The sequence below is a fragment of the Camelus dromedarius genome, chromosome 34 (genome assembly GCF_036321535.1).
Source record: "Camelus dromedarius isolate mCamDro1 chromosome 34, mCamDro1.pat, whole genome shotgun sequence".
Lineage (NCBI taxonomy): Eukaryota > Metazoa > Chordata > Mammalia > Artiodactyla > Camelidae > Camelus > Camelus dromedarius.
In genome coordinates, this window is record NC_087469.1 from 7,690,340 (window position 1) to 7,712,374 (window position 22,035).

Sequence of the window (22,035 nt, forward strand, 5' to 3'; positions counted from 1 at the left end):
AGCTGTGAAATACAGTTAATTAGACTTAAACCCAGGAAGCTTAGACGTTTGAGCTTTGGTGTAAGCTACAAAAGAATGCAAGCTTTTTCACTTGCAAATTAAATCTAAATTCATTACACTCCTAAACCTATACCACTTGCAGAAATCCTGCTGGGCTGAGGAAGGGTCTTCTGGAGGCTCCAGATGTCTCCCTACAGAATCCTGGCTGCAGAGAAGGGTTGTAAAAATGAAAGGAGGTACAGACGGAGGTGAGAAAGACAGAGGGTATCTGACAAAGTTGTCTTGGGCAATGTTAGTGTATTCTTTGTAACACTGGCCTTGAGAATTGTTCCTTGGGGGAAAGAAGTGTCCATGCTTGAAAAAATTAGGGAGATGCCGCATATTGTGCTCCCTTCTTGGAAAGTGACAAGATTTGAGGAAGCAAAACAAACGAGCAAATAAACAAAAAGCGATTTGATTTTATTTCATCCAGAATCCCCACACATATGTGACAGCAAAGCCATTTTTGTCAAAATGTTGCTGGTAGATGTAGCCCGTGTCCAGGTTCTCATTCCGTCCCAGAAAGAATTCATAGATAAGACGTGAAGGTTAAAGTGAGGATTTATTAAGGGATGGATAGTACGCTCTCAAGGGGAGAGCGGGCAGGCTCAGGTGAGCAGCTGCCCTGAGTTTCTTTGGCAAGTTGGTTACACAGAGTGTAAAAACGAATGGTTGAGATATTCATTGGGGAGGGAAGAGTTTGGGGTCGTATTCTGATTTTCATCCCAACTCCACCTTCCCGAGGGGAGGAGGGGTTTTTGTTCTTATTTGGCCTGGATTGGAAGTGTTATGGCCTCGGTGCATGATGGGAACTTCTAATCTGCAAGGCTAATTTTATTGAAATGAGGGCATAATGAGCAAAAGGTTACATTCAGACACTGGAGATTCCTGCCTTTTCCCACCTTTCTTTGTTGGCCTCCAGGCCGCTTGTCACCCCAAAAGATGTGACCACTTATCAGCCCAGAAGTTTCTGCTTTTCTTTCTCTGCCCAGGGACCCCTGTTGCTTACATGATGTAAGGTTTCCTGCATTTTGGCCTGTACCCCTTCTTTTTGCCCACTTCCTGCCATTCGGCCTATGTCCCCCTTTCTCTGCTCATCTCTAGCTATCTGCCTGCTCTAGCATAAACACCAAATATCAGGGACTCTCCACTGCTCCACAGAACACAGTTTGCTCTGGGCTCTGGCAGCTTCACTAGAACAGCTTTCCCCTCCTTAGACACGGCCTTGGGGACCCAGCCCAGAACCATCTGTTCTCTTCCACATAAATCTCTCCAGTGGATGCTCTGAAACAGTCACATGCACAGCCATCTAAGAAATACAAAATTGAATTAGCAACAGGCTGAGGAATTTAGGGGCGCAAGGTAGATACCCCGGTATCCAGCTAAGTGATCGTGTCTACTCCACACTGCTTAACACTTTAATCAGAGAAACAATTCAAAGGTGGAAGCACGCGTAGGGACCTTTTAGCCCAGCACCCCACCTAGTGCTAGAATCCTGTCTGCAAAATCTGTGTCTGGTTCATGCCGAGCTAAACGCTTCTCAGGACAGGAGACTCCCCATTTCCAGGAAGTCCCCCTTGTCTCTGAACAGATGTGACTTCATGTGAGACCTAAGGCCACCTCCCTGGGAGACCCCTCACTGGCCTGGAGGTGAACTTGTCTAGGACCCTGCCAGGTGAGCTCCAAATTAGCTGTACTTCAGGTAACCCCCAGGACCACCCCATACCTGACCTCCATTTCTGAGTCAAAGGGACCTTCTTTCCAGCTTCGAGCCTGTGCCTGGTTCCACAGCCAAGCCCTGTTTCTTAAGCCACTGCCTCCTCACCCTTCTGGGGAACACGGACTCCCCTGAGAATCTAATGAAACCAATGGCTCCTCCTTCCCAGAACTGTCCAGTATCGGAAGCTTTGCAGATGCCTTGAAGCGCGTGCGTCAGCCCTGCCTGGGGCTTCCTAGTAGAGGCATCTTGATCTGATTGAGGTTGTTGGCAAAATCTAACGATTCCCTAGCCTGTCGGGAATTTTTCAAATGTCCACTGTGTGCCTTTGTTTTGTGTCCTTTACTATGCAGGACACCACCCTTGCTACCCACTGCCTATTACTCAATTCAGGACGTCATTCATCTATGGAGGGAAACAATGAAAATGATGACAATAATAATAATTCCATCTTGCTTTCACAGGCTACAGAGTGGTGGCATAATTTAATTTGACCTTCACCAAAGCCTGAGTCACAGGAGTTATGCTTTGGCTTTTAACAAAAGGAAAAACAGGCCCAGAAAGGTTGAGTGATGCACCCACTAACAGAGCGACGAGACAGGTTCCCTGAGTCCTAGTTCAGTATCTTATAAACCATCACGTTGCCTCAAAATTATAAACCCTAAACCCCACATTTTCTTATAGTACTCATAGCCCTTGGTGTCACCGAGGGGAGGGGAGGCTATTTATTCTTTGCATAATGAGTACAAAGACCAGATCGTTTTGTATATGACAGGGTTCAGAACAATGCTTTGGATTTAAAAATGTCAGGTTCAGTACCAGTCTTGAACTTGCAACTAACTGTGTAACTCTGAGCAAGGTACTTCACCTTTGGAATTCACAGCAAAGCCGTAGCCACAGAGCTACTAAATGAGATGGCACACAGAGAGTGCTTGGCACATGGTACACACTCAACAGATGTTAAACTAAAAGGGGATGTGGGCTAGGGAAGCCAAAAAGTTCTTCCTGGGAGAGGTAAGGTCTAAATTGGGCCCAGGAAGTGGGTTGTGTAGCTGTAGGAAGACAGAACGAGGCCTATGAAGGGATGCCTGGGAGGAAATTGCAGAGTGCATTGGGGTGGCGAGGGGAGTGTTATAAATAAACTCGAATTTTGGGCAGTAAATGTTGCAAGGGTGGAAAGAGCAGAGAGTGGGAAATTAGGTTCATTGGGGCTTTGGAGTTTGGACTTCTTTTTGAGGCCAAGGAGTGTCACTGAAGGTTTTGAACTAGAGTCATAAAGGATGACGCTTGATCAATTGACTGATGGCTGGAAGCAGGAGGAGTCTAAGGAACAAGTGACCTGGTGTGGAATCAAAAAAGAGAAAAAGACCCAAATGAACTTATTTACAAAACAGAAACAGACACACCGACACAGAAAACAAACTTATGGTTACCGGGGGGAAAGCGGGTGGGAAGGGATAAATTGGGAGTTTGAGATTTGCAGAAATTAACTACTATATATAAAATAAACAGACTTCTTCTGTAGAGCACAGGGAACTATATTCAATGTCTTGTAGTAACCTATAATGAAAAAGAATATGAAAACAAATATATGTATGTATATGTATGATTGAAACATTATTCTGTACCCCAGAAATTCATACAACATTGTAAACTGCCTATACTTCAATTAAAAAAGTGAAAAAAAAAAATAGATGACTTGGGAGGTTATTGCAGTGGCCCAGGTGATAAGATGTGAACCCATTTCTTCCACCTCGTTAGACCCTAGCAAGCTGCTCTGCCTTGTTCCCAACCTCCAGGGCCCCCTCCCATCCTCACCCTGAGTGCCCAGGTAGAATTGTTGGGCCTCTGCAGTGGGGCCCATTCCAGGATTCCCATTCCAATAGCCTGATTCGTAACAGTTCTAACCTTAATCTGGGATAGTTCTTAAACTGTTGCCTTCCTGGGAACTGGACCCGCTGCCGTGTCCTTGGGACCCACCCATCCCTGCTAGAACTCACCATGTCGAAAACAGCACTGTGACGGCGGCCTTCCTGTGGTCTCAAATTCACTCTCAGGGATGTTCAACCCATCACCTGCCATAGACAAGGGACTGTACCCCGTGCTGTGGCAGGTGCAACAAGTTCACAGACCTCGGGAAGCCTGCAATCCAGTACAGAGGGTAAGCCATGGATAACAACAACTATGACTTGAGGTCAAGTATGACTCAGAGAGCTTTTTAGAGCAGCTGGCTAAACAGCTATGGCTACTCTGAAAACAACGACCCCGAAAGCCATCATAGGTCTCATTTGTTTGGCCAACATGAAGATTCCCATCAGCGCTTTCAGCCTCCCATCTGGGAAGGAACAGCTGCCACGGGAGATGGTCGGCATCCTTCCTGACCTGCTCTGTGCCTCCGCTTCCATCTCTCCGCACGCCCCAGATACCCGCTTTGGTGCTTCTGGACCGGGAGGTTATGGCTGATCCTCCCCCCAGCCTTTGAAACCTGTCTCCCCCTCTTAGGTCTGCAAACACACGCACAGTGGGATTGGGGTTAGGGGAACCTTTCAAGGAAAACAAAAGAAAAATGCCAAGGACTATAAAAAGAAACGTGTACAGAGTGCTTTTTTCTCATTGCAAATTGAACATTTAGCCAAATATTGACTTGGCGACCACAGCCCATGAGGACCGCCCCCCCAGGCCCTGGTCTCTTCTGGTCATTTCACCCCTTTTTTTGGCTAAATGCTTCAGAGATGCTTGGATCTCTCTCCCCAAGCAGATTAGGGCTGGCCCTGCTCCCAGGTCCTGTGGGATCCTCAGTGACTTCCGGAACCTGCCTTGTCTCTGAATTAGTCCTACTTATTCCCAGCGGGCCAGAGCTGCTGCTGACAGCCTGGTCCTCTCAGCATGGCCCACTTTGACCGGGATGCTGGTCGCTGCCCTGCCCCAGCCTGGGGCACGCCTACACTCAGCCAGCATGTCATTCTTTGCTCCCACTCAAGAATCTTCTGACTTGAGACCTAAACAAACTTTTCTCCATTGAAGACATACAAATGGCCAAGAGGCATATGAAAAAGTGCTTACTATCGCTAATTATCAGAGAAATACAAATCGAAACTGCATTGAGGTATCACCTCACAGCAGTCAGAATGGCCATCATTAAAAAGTCCACAAATGATAAATGCCGGAGAGGGTGTGGAGAAAACGGAACCCTCCTCCACTCTTGGTGGGAATGCAGTTTGGTGCAGCCACTATGGAAAACAGTGTGGAGATTCCTTAGAAAACTAAAAATAGACTTACCATATCATCCAGCAATCCCAGTCCTGGGCACATATCCAGAGGAAACTGTAATTTGAAAAGTTCATAGCAGCACTATTTACAATAGCCAGGAAAGACATGGAAGCAACATAAATGTCTGTCAATGGATGATTGGATAAAGAAGATGGGAGGGATGCACACACACACAATGGACTACTACTCAGCCATAAAAAAGAACAACATTTGCAGCAACATGGATGGACCTGGAGAATGTCATTCTAAGTGCTTTAAGCCAGAAAGAGAAAGAAAAATACCATATGATATCACTCATATGTGGAATCTTTTAAAAAGGACACAAATGAACTTATCTACAAAACAAGCAGACTCAGACATATAGAACAAACTTATGGTTACAAGGGTAAAGGGGGTAGGAAGGGATAAATTGGGAGTTCCAAATTTGCAGATTCTAACTACCATATATAAAATGGATAAACAATAAGTTCATACTGTATAGCATAGGGAACTATATTCAGTATCTTGCAGTAACCTATAATGAAAAAGATTATGAAAAGGAATGTATATGTGTATATATATATGTATATATATATACATATATATATGTATGTGTGTGAATATATGTATAACTGAATCACTATGCTGTACACCAGAAATTAACACAACATTGTAAATCAACTATAATTCAGTTTAAAAACAAAAATCTTCTGATGTGGCCTGGACTAGCCTTGCCCGCCTACCCTCTTCACTACGTGTGCTTGGTTTGCTGGTCACTAAGTGCAAGTTAGTGCACTATTTGTTCCCAGGATAAGTTCTGCAGCCTTGTTCATCCAGCCCTCACTCTCATCTACATCCAGGCAGCTTCGGAGCTGACACCATCCTTCCTTGGCTGAATCATGCTGCCAGCATCCAAGGATCAGAAACAGACACCACATCCCTTTCTGCCTGTAAAGGCCCCGCCTCCTTTCACCCCTACTCTCCAGTCTCACTGGATGGACAGCAGAGTCTGCCCCGTCTCCAGCAACTAGTTGACGATTGGCAACAGCAGCCTCAGTGCCCTCCCTGCCTCAAGCCTTCCCCTCCCTGGTCTGTATTCCACGGTGCAGTAGGAAAAAAAGAGCTTTCTTCAGTGCACATTCATGCTACTCCCTGGCTTCAGACTCACAGTGACTTCCATTGTCCTCCTTAGAACCTGCTTCCTTGGCACAGCTGACCTTGCCCTGGATGGTGCATTTATCACCTGCCTGTTTTGGGCACACCCCACAGCACACCTTTCCCTCTAGCCACTTGCGCTGAAGGTTACCTAACGTGCCCTGCTATTCACCTGTCCCTCTGCTTCCTGCCTAACCCACCTAATACATCTAGAAAATGCCTATTCAACCTCCAGCTCAAATGTTACCTCCTCCAAGGGCCCTCCTGGACCTCCCTTGACAGAGGCAGCCCCATTATTGTCTGTGGATCCCAGAGTCTGTATTTGGACCCGTAATACAAGAGGATGCCATTTCTATAATTATGTATGTTCTGTCTCTCCAAGACAGAAATTGTGGACAAGAGCTCAGACTTGGAGTCTAACAGAGCAGAGATCAAATTCCAGCTCCATCACTGACTAGCGAGGTGCCCTCATGCAAGAACAGACCTTAATCTCAGTTTCCTCCTATATAAAATGGTAGCGATGATCATGAGACCTACCTTATAAGGTTGTGGTGAGGACTGAAGGATCTCAATCACATTGCCTGATCTGCAGTTAGCAGTCATTCAATGCTGATTCAGTCTGTTTAGACTCAGACCCTCAGTTCTTAGCACAAAGGAACAGTAGCTACATTTATTTAGCATTTGCTAGCTTTCCTTGTACCAGCCCATGTAATGCTCGTAACAACTCTATTAAGGTGGTATGTTTGTCATCCTCATTTTGCAAATGAAGAAACAGAAGCCAAGAGACTAACTCACTTGCCTAAGCAAATGCACCCAGCCAGTGGCAGATCCAAACCCAGGAAGTCTGGCTCCAGAGCTTTCAACCCTCAGGTCTATACCCCACTGGCTCTTGAGATGCTCGCTAAACATTTATTTTTAAAACTGAACCAATCAGTTCAGCTTTATATCCTTAGCGCCAAGCATGGGCCCAACACAGTTGAGTTCTCATAAATGGCTGTTGACTAAGAAGGAGCGGAGATCACGAGGCAGGGAGTGAGGTCCTTCCCCGTGATCACCTCTCCCCACTGCTGCGCGGGCACTGGTGGGCATGGATGTGCTCCCCACAATAAACAAGCACGGTAAATACAGCAGACTTTGCATTCACTGAGAGAGCAGAGGAAAGCCCTCCATCTACCCCATGCCACCCCCCACAACACCTGCAATTGTCTGCAGACAGCGAGACGATGGGGAAGCGGGAGCCCAGGACCCGGAGAGATAGAGAGAGCATCAGACTCATTAGCTGCATATTCAGTTCTGACGTTCGAACCTGACGGAATCCGAGTAGGGCTGGAGTAATGAATTAATCCCAGGGAAGGAGACAGGTCTGCGGCTCCTCGGCTATTAGCAGCCCGCTGCGAAGGGGAGCCCTGCTGAGCTGACATGTGCCACAGAGATTGTTCCCCACCACCTGGCTCCGTTTGGAACCTCCCTGGGCTAGGCGCAACCTCAGGGACACCAGCCCATGATAGGTGTTTGATGTCTATCTGCCGATTAAGGAACTGATTGAAGAGTGAGTCCTTCCCTCTGGTTCACTGGGGCCAGGTACCAGCATCCTATGATTCTGTGCTCCAGTTAGTGGTCCCCATATCTCCTAGAGGTCATCCGGTCCAGGCCCTGCCTTTGGCCAGTCTGTTCCCTTTTTCCAAGGTCACAGATCAGGGTATCTCCTGTCAACAATCACAAAGGAAAAAGTCATCAGTTCCCCCAGATTTGTTTTCATTTATTCATTCATTCAGTCATTTTCTTTTTCTCTTTCTCTCTCTCTCTTTCTCACACACACCCCCTCCCCAAATTCACCATTCTCTTTCCAGTTTCCCTGGCTACCCACATTCTTAGTGACACCGCTGGAGGTCACAGGGTGGTGCCAGCACAAGTCTTCAAAAGAGAAAGACGAGAGAGGGAGAAACAGAAGAGGGGTACCCCTGCACCCCCTCGCTCTCTTCTCCAGGCTCGGCTGTCTCTAACCCCAGGCCACAGAATTCATCGCTCACTCTGATTCAGTGGGACAGTTATTTTATATTATTAAAATAAGAGATTATCATCACCACCGATCTCCATCTCCTTTCCAATCTCATCTGAAAAGCAGGCATTGCCTCCTGCTCCCGGACCCCTAATTCTCTCTGCCTCGGCTGTTAAATCATTTAACCTAGCAAAGTGTCGGAGTATGCATTTTACATGAGAGACACGAGGCAGGATAAATCCGGCCCGACTGCAGAGGCTGAAAAGAAATATCTGAGGTGCGGACAAGGGTCAAAGGAGCCTTGAATGGGATGCAGAGTCGGGAAGGGCAGGGTCTCCTCCCTCTCCACTCTTGCTTAGGGGGTAGGAGAGCCAAAGCCAGGTCCCTCTTTGCAGAGAAGCAACTGAAACCCAAAACAGACACTAGTAACAGGGGCCAGTCATTCCCTGGACTTCTAAGACGGGGCATTACTATGACTTTATGATGCTCTGGGACTCTGATTAGACCCAAGATTCAGCATTCAACTTGATCCACTTAAAGCGGGGCGGCAGGGTTCAGCACCAGTGGAGCTGTCTCAGAATGTCTGGAGTGTAAAGACCCCAAGCACAGCTCCCTCCATTTATAGATGATAAAACCAGAGTCCAGAGAGGGGCAAGGGCTTAGCCAAGGGTACAAGACGTCAGCCAACACCAGGACTTGCATCCAAGGTTTGAGCCTGAGGATCGTGACTCTTGGTCCAATGCTTGGTCCAATGGACTTAAGATTGGCTCTGACCCTGGCCATTTCTGTACACTTAACCCCCTGTAATTTATAAATGACAACTCTAGTTACTCAGGAGCCTGGGTGAGAATACTGGGAAGGTTCATTTACTCATGAATTCACTTTATCAACTTTTATTGAGGATCTGCCATGTGTTGGCCCTGGGCTGGGTGTTGGGGATGCAAATGTGGACCAGACACAGCTGTGCCATGAAGGAGCCCACGGTTAGATAACCCCCACAGGGTTAAAAGCTAAAAACAATGCCAGGTGTGTGCTCTTGGTTGAGAATATAATTTTTCCATATGCTTCATCAGTCAAATGCAGATTTTGCAAACCACTGTGTGAGAGTCCCATAAATGCCTCAGGGTCCCAGAGTTCAAGGCTGCTTATTTCTTGCTTGAACTGGAAAGAAGAAGCAATGCTCCCTAGGATCTTTGGCATGTAGACAGCAAGCCCAGAGTTCAAGCCCAGAGTTCAAACCCAGGAGTCCTGCTTCAGCTATGATGTCAGGCTACTCAAACAGAGTGTGGGGGTGGGGTGAAGGCAGGGTTGCCAGATCTAGCAAATAAAAATACATAAGGCCAAATTAAATTTGCATTTCAGATAAACAATGGATGAAGTCATTTTGTAGTATGAGTGTGTCCCAAATACTCCATGAGACAGTTATACTAAAAGTATTCATTGTGATCTACAATTCAAATTCCACTGGGCAGCCTGTATTTTATCTGGTAACCCTGTGATGATGGGAGAGAGAAGCACCTAGAAGTTGGATGCAAGGGCACTTGGGTAAGAGATGGCAAGAGATGCTGGGCCCAGGAACCAAGATAAGTTCCTGGAGCCTGGTGGGTGTCCCCTCAGTTCCCGAGGGAGGCTGTCCCTCACTCCCCCAACCCCGCGGCAACTTGAACGGCCTCTGCAGTGGTGCTAACAAGAACACTCTTCCCCAAACAACAGATTAATTGATTTAAAACTTTTAATGCCAGACGCTTGGTGGAAGCATTTTAATAATCCTCAAGTCAGAATTAATCATGTCTCCTGATCTTTAAGGAGGGCAGTTATTAAATCTTGCAGAGGCAAGGGATGAGGACCAGGGGGAAGAAGACGCCACTTTTCCTGGGTCCCCTCTCCTGCTGTGTGTGCTCTAAGCATGAGCCCTGGGGCCCTGTGGGGTGGGGCAGGGTGGGGATCAGAGGCAGGATGTGTCTGAAATGGCCCCTGAGGAGAAGGAAGTTGGCTCGCTAAGCCCTGTTTTCTCGCAACCCAAGGTCAAGGTGGGGTGCAGGGCAGGCATGTCCTACGTGTTCCCCTAAGGCCTGGCCACCGTTAACTGCAGAAGCAGACACATGTGCTCAGGCCCAGGACAGGGCCATCTTTCTCCCAGATTCCTTCTCACTCGCACCCTTTGTGCTTCCAAGGAACTTTAGAAGAATCTACTTCTCTGAATCTAGGGATAAGGAAAAGGAAAAAGCATCTCCAGTGAAACCAGGAGCTCATCTTCCCCCCAAGCTGCAAACTGACTTCCTGCCTCTCTACAACCTGCCACCGACACCGACTGCCCCCCTCCCATGGGCCCCGACGCCCCTTCTCCTTTTCCTCTCTGCTCACTCTGCCTGTGGGCTCTTAGTCCTTTCCCTTCCCCCATCCAGAAGCCACCTGAGTTTCTCCCCTGTGTCTCCAGACCCCCATCTTCCACCCTGCTCTCTTCTGTTCATCCTGATCTCTTCCCCGAATTCCTCTCAGTTCAGCCTCTGACTCTTAGCAATGCACTGAGCTCATCACCAACACACATTCTTATCTCTATAACCCTCCTATTCAGCCAAGCATTACTACCCTTTGTTTTCAGAGGGATAAACTGAGGCTCATTATGTTACGTGGTTTGTCCATAGCCACACGGCAGCATTAGGCCAGCCTTGAGCCCCACCCTACCTGGAAGGCTTCCTGACCCCCACGTTTGCCCTTGGTTTCCAAGTTCCTAAGTCAGAGGGGGCTGAGTTTGCATATAACAATACCAAATGCTTTGCCCATTCAAAGCTCCTAAGGGTCCGGGTCCACACTGTGTGCGCCTGCGCAGGGCGGTCTGTCGGCCCCCCGGGAAAGACTTGGTATTTGACAGGAAGCTCACGGCTAGGGTGAAGGTATCTGGGCAACTGAGCCTCCCCCTAACTGAGCCGAACAATTCCACTTCTCTTGAGAGTCATCCCACTGAGTTTGGCATGACTGCCACCTCAGCTGAAACCCTCGCACGCCCCTCTGCACTGTAAGGCAGACACTGAGCTCTGAGCAAGCAGGGACCCATCAGCGGTCTCTACCACGCATGAAGTCCAGCCCAAAACGACACAACCCCAGACGGCTGAGAGGGTGACACATTCTGCCCCATTAATGCTGAGCACCCTTGGGCTCCCCTCGTTCCCTGGAGCCCCACTGTCAGGGCTAAATCAATACTCCCTTTTTTCTCTGCAAGAACATCTCAGTAATCCTAATTGGTCACTATGGCAACCCCAGCTGCAGCTCCTCGTGGCCTCAATGAAGAGACAGAAGGATGAGAGGGGGTGAGATGGAGGTTAAGCCTACTTATTGTATAATGCTCTGCCTTTGATATCACCTAGATCCACATGCTAAGTACCTGGAAAGAAACAAAATCCCGTGTAAATTAGAATGATACCATCCAATCCCCTGCTTATACCCTCACTAGTAGCAGCCGATAAGGCCATTGTCTGCAGCCGCTGGGCCTGACCTCCTCTGCCTGGCGGCTGATGGGGTTTCAGTGGTGGGTCACATTCATCAGAGAGGACGGGCTGGGCTGTGAATCCCGCAGGGCAAAAAAATGGCTGTGCAGGGGCCGCTGCCTGCAGCATCCACACCCCACCCCAACCAGGAGGGTGTCCAAGGCAAAAGGAGAGACAGGAAGACCACCGCACAGAGCCTGGTCCCATGTCTCTTTCTTGGCGGAATCTTGAGGCTGCTATTCCATTTCCTCAGTGGATGGATCACTCCCCACTGGTTGGGGTACCATCAAAATACCAACCCTGCCATGGACTCAGGGGTGAGGTCTCCCCATCTCACACACACACACACACACACACACACACACACACACACACACACACACAGCCTGCAAAAGTGTCTTCCCATCTAGCCATCCTCAGAAAAAGCCTCTGCCCTCTTCATCCTTCAAGGCTCCCTCCTCCCCTTCACCCTCAGTGCTGCTGCCGCTCACAGGCTGGGCCCTCACCCTGCGACTCCACCATCCGTCTATTGCCAGGGTGGGGGTGGGCTCTGTAGCTGCTGCCCCACATTTGCCAGCGATATGCGGTTCCTCCAGCTCTGCCCTCTAAATTGTCCTCACAGAGCCAGACTCCTTCCCCTTCTCAGGAGAGGTGGGTTTCAGCTTGCTCTCCCAACAAACGGCCTTGCTTACGCCCTACCTGCCCCACATGGCACTTCTAACCCGTTTTCCACTTGCTGCAACAGAAGACTCCCTGGCTGGGGCCAGACCCAGATCAGTCCTTCTAGAAAGGATGGGATTCCATGCAGCCTCTTTTCTGCACCCAGCTGCCCCAAGTCCATTTGAGCAGAGCTTTTAATCCTACCTTGAGGCCCCCAGAGAGACCCCTTTGCTGGGAGCCCCTCCAAGTTTTTCTATGGTCTGTTATGGTCCTCCCCTCCTGGGAAATCCATGGCTGGACACTGGATTTTCCTTAATGTTAAATAGAATGTGAGAAAGCCCTGTCCCTTCTGCCCTCTTTTTGTCTACCCCTTTTATAATTTCTCCTCATTTGGCACAACAGCACCACACCAGTGGTCAACCATCCAGTTCTGAGCTCTGGTCCACACCTAAGGCTTTCTGTGCCTCCTGCCCATTCACTCTGTCAACCGTCCATCTTATTAACCATTCAGAGGGCACTTTATCATGTCCCAAGTTAGGGATACAGAGAACCAGAGGAGTTCCCATTTGCTAATCCAAAGAGGATCAAAGAGCATGCCCCTGTCCACATCTGGTCCGCAGAAGAGAAAGCTTTTGTCTTGGTTGTGAACAGAGAGGTAGAAGAGCTCCGTGTAGCGGGAGGAGAAACGACTTTGGCATCAGATCTTGTTACGGAACCGTGGACAGATGACTCAGTGTCTCCAAGCCTGCGCTGCATGGAGATCCTAATGCCTGGCTTGGAAGGTTACTCTGAGGTGTGAAAGTGACAAAGCCTGGAAGAAGACTTTGTAAGTGATGACATGAGGTACAAACGTAAGGGACTACCGTGCTCATGGCAGTGGTATGAGACCAGTGTTCTCTTGGCCCTGGGTGAATAATCTTCCCATTTCTCCCCTCATGGAGCCTGTTCTGGGAGAGGAGGACTCCCAAGTCCCCGTCAGGCCATGACCCTACGCGTTCTTGCCTTCTCCCCTCCAGGTTGGTCCAGGATAGATGACTGGAGCGAAAGAACTTAGAGACGAAAGCCTTCCTGTCACCACTTGTCCACAGACGAGAGGCAACTACACCCTATTAAGACGTAATCATAGTCTTTTTTACCTCCGAGTCCCAATCCCACCTGCCTGGGAATATGTTCCCACCAACTAATTTTTGATCAGGAATATAGGTGTGCATCACTCGAGCCCCAACACATCCTGTGACATAAAGAAAGCCCTGTGCTTATCCTTCCACCGATGGGGAAACAGGCAAGAGAGGCGAGGTGCCTTTTCCCCGGAGCTAGCAAGTTGCCCATCGGAGACTTCTAATTCCCAAATGCAAAAACCTGCCCTCTCTGCCACTGCGCAGCTGCCTGCCTCCCAAAAGCTGCTCCCCGGGGCCCGCTCATCTGCTATTCTGGCAGGGTAAGCACTTGAAGGAGGCCCTTTTGCTCAGAGGGCATGTTGAGTGGAGTATTGGGTCAGGGTGCATCTGCATTTTTGGCAATGGAAGGCTGCTGAGATAATAGGAGCCCCTTTGTGCTCCGTGGGGCTGGATGGGAGCAAGCGGATGTCTGGAGGAGATTACAAGCAGTTATGGATATTGCTTGTCATGCTACCATCAGCAGATGCCTTTTCCAATTGACTAGTCACTTGTATTTCCAGAATAGGGAATGCCAGATGTATTTACTGCACTGAAAGAGAGCGCTGAAGGCCCCTGGAAAGATACCCAGCTACTGAGCATCAGTGGAGGCCGGGGGAGTTTAACCCCTGGTGGCCAGGCAATCAGCACTCCTGGGGAGCCAGGGACAAGCAAGGCAGTCCACATCTCACAAATGAATAGCAGCCTTGAAAGTCCTTTCTAAGTTGTTAGGAATTCGAAATTCACTTTCCCATGTAAACAGTGTTATTAGAAGTAACATTTATTGAGTTATTCCGTATATGGGCTACATGGGATCAAGCCCTTGCATCTGCTTTTTTTTTTTTTTTTTTTCATTACATCCTCACCTCATCACAACCTTCCAAGTTAGGAGAGGCAGGTACTGGCTTGTTGTTCACCCTATCAGTACCCCTTTCTTCTTAGGCACACAGTTCGTCCTTCCTCAGCCTCCCTTATGTTAGGGGCAGCCATGTGACAATGGGATGCAGATGGAAATCCTGTGTACCATCTCCTAATCCAGCTCATAAAAATGCCTCCTGCCCAATCCTTTGTGTGATGCTGTCCTCCTTCCTCTATCACCGGATGCACAGACCCAGGGAAAGGCTCCCAAGCTCTAGGAAATGATGGAATCCACTAAATGGGAGGACTGGGGGTCCCTAAATGACTGCATGGAGCCAAGTCCACTACTGACCTGTGTTGGACCATGACATGAATGAGAAATAAAACCTTATTGTGTTAAGCCACTGAGTTCTGGTGCGTTTTGTTACTGAAGCACACCCATGCTAATTAATTCAGCAAGCATCATACTGTATCAACAGCCTCCATTTTACAAATGAAACAGAGGCTCAGAGAGGTAGGGGGACATGCCCAAGGCTACACCACAAGTAATCCACAGAGCCAAGATTAAAACGCAGCTGTGTCAGACGCCAAAGCCAGTAATTTTCCATGCTGCCTGCCACAGTTGGTGGCTAGGTTCCTAGGCCAGTTACAAAAGTCTATTTAACCAACAATATCCCCAGTGTATGTTTCAACTACCCTTAGCCACTGCCCATAGCAAGTTTCTGTGGGACAACGACTGAGGTTCCAAACCTGACCCTGAGAGCAATCTCCTCACCACCACCTGACCTCTGGCAGTGCTGGACCACACTTCCAGCCATGTGACAATGGGAGGCAGATGCACACTTCCAGGCCTGAGCGAAATAAGATGCTTCTGTAGATGTGGGAGCTTCTCAGTCAGTTTTCCCTACAGACTCTGAATCAGAATAAAGCAGAGCAGTTGTTTCCGCGGGAATGAGGGGCCCACACTCAAACTTCTCCTGTGCATTCCACGTAACCCTTGCTGGATCAAATTGTTGGGCTATCAGGAGTTTGCTTATGACCTAAGACAAGCACGTCAGGTCTAATTCTTAGTATATTCCTATATTGATTCCTAGAAGCATGGGTCCTAGAACCATTTTTGTCTTAGCCTGACATCCATGCTTGGTCTGACCAGCTGAGGTACACTTACAAAGGGAAGGAATGTTTTAAATTGTAAGTGATCTTGAGCCCCTGAGAACTCTGATTGCTGTAGGCAGAGGAAAACTCATGTTTCTTTTCTGAATGGGGCTCAGCTAGAGGGAACAAATCAGCTCTGCATTACATCCTGAGTGTGTGATGTGCGCCCACCAATGTGTCAGTCCATGGGAGGGAAGGAGGGAGGACGGCAGAGGAGGGACCACTCCTGCCTTCCAAAGGATCATAAGCTGATGGGGGAAACCAAGCTGACACACAGGAGATAAACTCTAGAAACTCTCCACTACCACAGCCAGGGGAAAAACTCAACAGCCAGTTAATGTTAATTTGCATGTGTTCACATGTAGAACACTGACCTCTGTCCCTTTCAGCCTTCTCTTGAAATTCTGAAATAAATCCAGCTGCAAGAAGTCTATAGTATGGGATTTACTGACTGTTTGAGAGGAAAGAGGAAGATTTACTTCACATGCCCCACTGAAACATTTGTTTCCCGTAGTTCTCTCTCTTTACCCCAAGTCCCCTCTCTTACATGCCCACACTTGGGACCCCTCCTTTCTGACTATCCACATGCTTTCTCACTCCTTAATGCAACTTAGTTTCCAAATCTCTCACTGCTACTTTATTATGCAAAAGAGTGTGACCCTTTCCCAGATCCTATTTCAAACTTTCACATTCCAAGATGCCTCCCTCTCCCAACACCTGCATACTATCAGGTCTTTAGCTACCAAGTATCTTCTAGTTACCAGAACACATTCTAGGGGGACAGGTGGGTGTGTTACAAATATCACACTCAAAACATTTCTAATATTCTGCCTGTGGAATTTTCACCGTGCAGAGTCTTATCCAGGGTTTGGCCTGAAAGCGAGTCTGCTGTCCGTGGTGCTGACCCAGGAGGCTAAAGATAATCCTTTTTCTACTCGTTGTTCGGCTAGGGAATTGAATGTCTTGCTCTCTGCTCTGAGCCTCACTCCACTTATCTCTGAAATGGGATTATTAACAGCACTTCCCACATGCAAAGCGTTTAGCATTCTCCCTGACACAAAGGGCTCAACAGATGACAGTATTTATCATTGTGATTATTATGCTATTATTCTACAGACCCCCTGGAACTCTCCCATATCTTCTATTTATTCACTGCCACTTTCCAGACATATTCTTTCCTCCAAAATCCAAGCTAAATAGTATTTGGATAAGAGATTCCACCTTCATTTTTCTCCCCACACTTTTCTTTGTAATGAATACAGGTTTTCCAAGGTTTTTTGCTTTAACAGTGAAAGAGAAACAGAAGTTAACAAAACAACAAACTGGTTTCACAGCTAATTCCACAATTTTTTCTTCCATTGATTCATCTCTTGGCTCCTCCCTTGATAAGACCCCACACTCAAAAGTGCTTTTTTTTTTTTTTTTTTTTTTGGTTCCTGAAATAAATAAAAGAACAAAGGGAATGCGATGGGCTGCATCCTTGCCCCAATCTTTCACCTCTCTCTGTATCCACACATCCTTTTCCATGTGTCTTTGCTATTCTTCCCACTGGACGAGTGAAGTATATTCCCCCCCCCCTTAACTTTGGGTTTACATATGTGAGTTTCTTTGGGTATATGATGAAGCAGATGTAACAGTGGGCCAATTCTAAGCCTAAGTTTTAAGAGGCCTTGCGCCTCTGACGTCATTATTTTAAAAAGCCATGTCCTGGATAGCCCATGGTGCCAGAAGGAGGGGAAAAGCCATGTGGAGCAGAGCTGCGGGAGATGCCACAACCCGAAACAGAGCTGCCTCATCTACTTATCAGTCTGAAGGTCTGCAGGGAAACCACCTAGCCAAGCCCATTCTAGCTGAGCCACGTCTCAGCTGACCTGCGGAAGCACAAGTGATAATGATTATACTTTTAAACCACTAAGTCTCAGGGTTGATTTGTTACATAGCAATATTTGGGCAATAGCTAACAATACAAAGAGAAAACACACAATGACTTTAAAGGAAAAAAAAAAAAAACCAGAAGATTATGGTTTATGAGGTTCATCTCACCTTCTCTGAGCCTTAATTATTCTTCTATAAAGTTTGGATAACAATTTCTGACCAGCCAAGCTTGGTCATGGTTAGTTTCAAATGATACAAGGGTAGGAGGGCACAGCAGTGAATTAACTAACAGAACAGAGATAAAGGAGTGTTATTATTATGGGCTGGTATTCATAAGTCTCTTCAGCATCCTGGTGCACCCATAGTCTCCAGTCCTGGATCCTTTATACTCAACTGAAATGGGACACCAGACAGCTAAAGATGAGTGTTTGAGTCCACAAAAGTATTGGTAAAATTCATTCTCTTCCAGGAGGGAACTTGAGACTCCCTCTTCCAAGCTCAAGCAGGAAGTTCAGCTGAACTCCTAGACTTTTGGAGTAGGAACCTCCCATTCTACCTTACCCAGTGCTTAATGCACTTTGCAATACCCCCATCCAGAGTCTTCCAGCCTCCACTCATATGCTTCAGCTCAAGGAAACTCAGCTGCAAAGCAGCCCATTTCAACTCTGGACAGCTCTGGTTATAAGAAAACTCTTCTTTATCTTCCCTGACCCTCAGACTAGGCCAGTTCCCCTAGTATAAGCTCTTAGCATTCTATTCATTCTAAGCCTTTAATATATTAAAAGATGAACTTAAGAGTTACTTGTGTAATTATTTGTTCAATGTCCATTTCCTACATGGCATGGTGATTTTTAAAAGGGCAGAGAGAGGCTGCATCTTCTTTGTTTAATGATCAGTGATAACAGTAAATTAATAGTCATTCAATAAGTATTTATTGAGTAGGTATATGAACAAGTTGTTTTTCATCTTATAGAGAACTTACTCAACAAGGATTAACTCAATAATGAATGAATGAACAGAAGACAGTATCTTCCTGAGCTTCCTCCCTCCCAAACAGTATAAATTCTATCTTTCAACATCTGCCTTGTATCATCCCCTCATATTCCATGGTAGTAGAGAGCTGAATTCTGGGAGAGTTCTGATTAGAAGAGATACAGGGTTGAGAGTGAAGGATTTATAATTCATATAACAAATATTTATTGAGCATATATTATATGTTATGCCAAACATATTTATGGGTACTGGGGATACAGCTGTACATATAACAGACCAAAAACAAAATCCCTTCTCTCATAAGTTTATGTTCTAATGGGAGGAGAGAGACAATAAGCAGATAAAAAAGTAAAACATGTATATTGCATACCAGATGGTGACAAGGGCAGTGGAGGAAACTAAAACAGAGAAGGAGACCAAGAAACCGAAGGTAAGATTGCTATTTCACATGAGATGGTCAGGGAAGGCCTTTTCGAGAAGCTATTTGCACAATAGATCTGAAGTTGGCAGGGGAGTGAGCCATGCAGAAAGAGAAGGCTCCAGGCAGAAATAAACAGCCAGTGGGAAAGGTCCCGAGTTGGGAGCATGTCTAACAGGGGATATGAAGAAGGTGTGGAAGCCAGCGCAGCAAGGGAGAGAGCAGTTGTGTGAGATGAAGTCATGGTCTTAGGGAGACTTGTAGCCATTGTAAGGACCTTGGTTCTCACTCTGTGGAAAATAAACTACTTAGTGGTTTCAAGCAGGCATGACTTGATCCACCTGGCTCATAGGTGGGTCTAGACTGTAGACAAGCAAGGGCAGAAGCAAGTCATTTAGAAGGATACAGCAGTAATCTGATCACATAATGACAGTCTGGCCCAGGGTGGGGTTTATTCTCTGTATCCCAGCACCTAGCATCTAAAGGACACTGAATGATGAATGAATGAATGAATGGGTAGATGAGAGAGAGAAAATGCTCTGGTTTTGGAGTCAAAACAACTGGATTTGGGCTCAGAATTCCAGTTAAGTCTTGCCTATGTCCCTTGAATTGTCATCTCTAGACTCCTGTCTGCCATCCAAAGATAAAAATTAAAGCTACTAGGCATGTGTAAGAGTAGCCAGTCCAGCCAGACACAAGAGACTACATCCTATATGATTCCATTTCCCTGAAATGCCCAGAACAGACAAACTCATAAAGACAGAAAGTAGATTAGCGGTGGACTCGGGCTAGGGGTTCCTAGACAGAAAGAGAACAATAGGTGAAAACTAAGGAAATGTGAATAAGGTATAGATTTTGGTTAATAACAACATCAATATTGGTTCATTAACTGTGACAAGTGTACCATAGTAATGTAGAAGGTAATAATAGGAGAAACTAGATGCGGGGGTTCATGGGAGTTCTCTGTACTATCTTCAATTTTTTCTTTTTTTTTTTTTTTTTATAAAACTAAAGCTATCTAAAATGAAAGCTTATTAAAGAAAAGAAAAAAAGATGGCCATTCAGGCCTGGGAAATGGAAGAAAGAGGCTCAGTGGTTTATCAGCCAAGAAGCACGAGGTGCTCCCATCCCACCGGCAGAACTGAGCCCACCCCGGAGACAAGGCTTCCAGGAGGTTACCCTGCCTTGGCCATTCTTCCATAATCCATTCTTAGAGCTGCTCCTTTCTGTGTGTGCCCTGGGCAGTAACTGATTGTTTAAAATAATAATAAAGTAAGAAAAGCTGGATACAAAAAAATATTTCTAAATGACTTTAACTAATGTCCTCTGGGCTTCTGGGTGGGTAATCAGGGCCCCTTCTGTGTACAGGCAAATGTGATTAAAGCAGGGCCTGCATTGGCCAGTCTCTGAGCTCCTGGCCCCCCAGGCCCCTGCCTGCCCTAACCATATCAGCAGCACTAGAGCCATCCATCAGACTAATAGGGGGCCTGGGACTGGGCCTGGCCCTCCTGCAAGCAGCTGGGCCCTGCCATCAGGAGACATCTGGCTCCTACTTCCCATAGTCACAAGACCAAAGATGTGGCTGTGGAACGGATCTGCTGGTCTTGCCCCTTTCTCCTGCCGGCCTCGGCCACCTGACTGCGTGCTCAGAGCTGCTTGGTCGGGGCTGGGGAGGTGGCTCCTGGCTTCCTGCAGGCAGACCAAATCTGGCTGGGGTGAGAGGCCCTGCTTCTAGCCACCACCTGTCTCCCACCCCCAGTTCAGCAGGTGCCCTCTTTTCTGCCCCCACCATCAACACTCCCCATCTCCCTGGCCCAAGCCTGTCAAAAGTAGAATTCACTGGCAGCAGGAGTATGGAAGGGGCAGGGGGTCTTGTTTACCTAACATCGTGCTAGTTGCTACAAGGTCAAGGCCCTTCTGCCAGGCAGCGGGTGCCAGGAAACCAGCTGCCTTCGTGGCACAGGCACCAAACACGAGTGAGGGGCAGGTGGACAGACTGAGTAACTGCTACACACACACACACACACACACACACACACACACACATGCTTCAGCCCAGAACTGACTGGGTAAGCCATGGGCAACTCATTTGCTGCACAACTCATGGCAAATCTTGAGACCTGCCTTGGCTACTTCCTGTCCTTTAAAATGCCCACGAGCCACCGGCCCTGCTCCCTGTGCAAGCTCAGGGAACTCATTTGAATATGAGACTAAATTCAACATCATTAAGAAGCCTAAACAGTTATTGTTTGGGAGAAAAGATCCAACAACAGTATGACTCATTTTAAATATGAACAGAAAAAATTTGGGAGCACTTTGGCTTTGGGGATTAACTTCAGTCCATTGAGAGCTGCCTTTCCAGGAACTCACATGCCCCGACTCCCAATTCTGCCTCCTTTCCCTCTGCTTCAGTCCCTGGGGGATGTCTGCTCAGACGGGTACGATGTTGGGCAAGAGTGAAGCCATGACCTCCTAGAGCATCATGCGGGCAGGGGAGGGCAGTGACAGCCAAGGGAGTGGGCTGCTCCCAGCCTCAGAGCCTCCATCAGAGAAACAGGGAGGATATCCCAGCCTGACCCTAAGATGATGAACTGACTTTGGGGAACTTAAGGATGAATTGCCAATGAATATCCCCTGCCAGCCCCCACTTCCCAGGACCTCACTTGTGTACTCGGGGAAGCCAGGAAGCAGAGTGATATCCCAGCAGGTACAACCCCCTTTACGGGGTGTTTTATCCACACGTGGGTAGGCAGGGCTGAAGACCACATAGTCTAGAAAAACAGGTCCTTGTGTTGACAGCAAGGGTGGGCACTGCCTGGCGGGACACACAGGGGTGGCTCGCTGCCCTAAGGAATTAGTTAAAGGCAGGCAAGTGCTCACTGGGGTGAACACATGTTGGGGGTGCATGCTCATAGCCTCTGAGCCCCACATGTGTCCACAAACACTAGCAACTTCAGGTGGAGGGAACTAGGGCCTCTGGAAAGGTTTGCGTCAGCTGTGTGACCCTGACAAGCCTCCTTCCTTCTCTGAATGAGTTTCCCATTTGTAAGCTGTCAGACTCATTTCCCTGAGTTTCAAACTTCACGGTGCACCAGCATTCCTTAGAAAGCAAGCCCGGAGATCTGGGGTTCATTGTTGGGGGTGGGGAAGCACCAGTAGTTTTTAAAGCTTAGCCAGGCCTGAAAAACACTAAAGCACCACTTACCTTGCATTGAACCAATTGGATCGTTTATTAAAACACAGATGCCTGGGCCTTGCCCTGAGAATTTGCATTTCTA

The 22,035-nt window shown here is 47.5% G+C and overlaps 1 long non-coding RNA gene across 1 annotated transcript in view; it reads right to left on the minus strand.

Moving 5' to 3' along the window:
* Positions 1–254: 254 nt before the first annotated feature.
* Positions 255–22,035, minus strand: part of LOC116150206 (uncharacterized) — a 44,304-nt gene continuing 22,523 nt past the window's right edge. The window contains exons 3-6 of the long non-coding RNA XR_010378916.1: positions 7,357–7,866; positions 5,036–5,080; positions 3,757–3,898; positions 255–3,316 (exon numbers count right to left, since the gene is read on the minus strand). This is a non-coding gene — a long non-coding RNA (uncharacterized LOC116150206). The remainder of the gene's footprint in view (positions 3,317–3,756; positions 3,899–5,035; positions 5,081–7,356; positions 7,867–22,035) is intronic.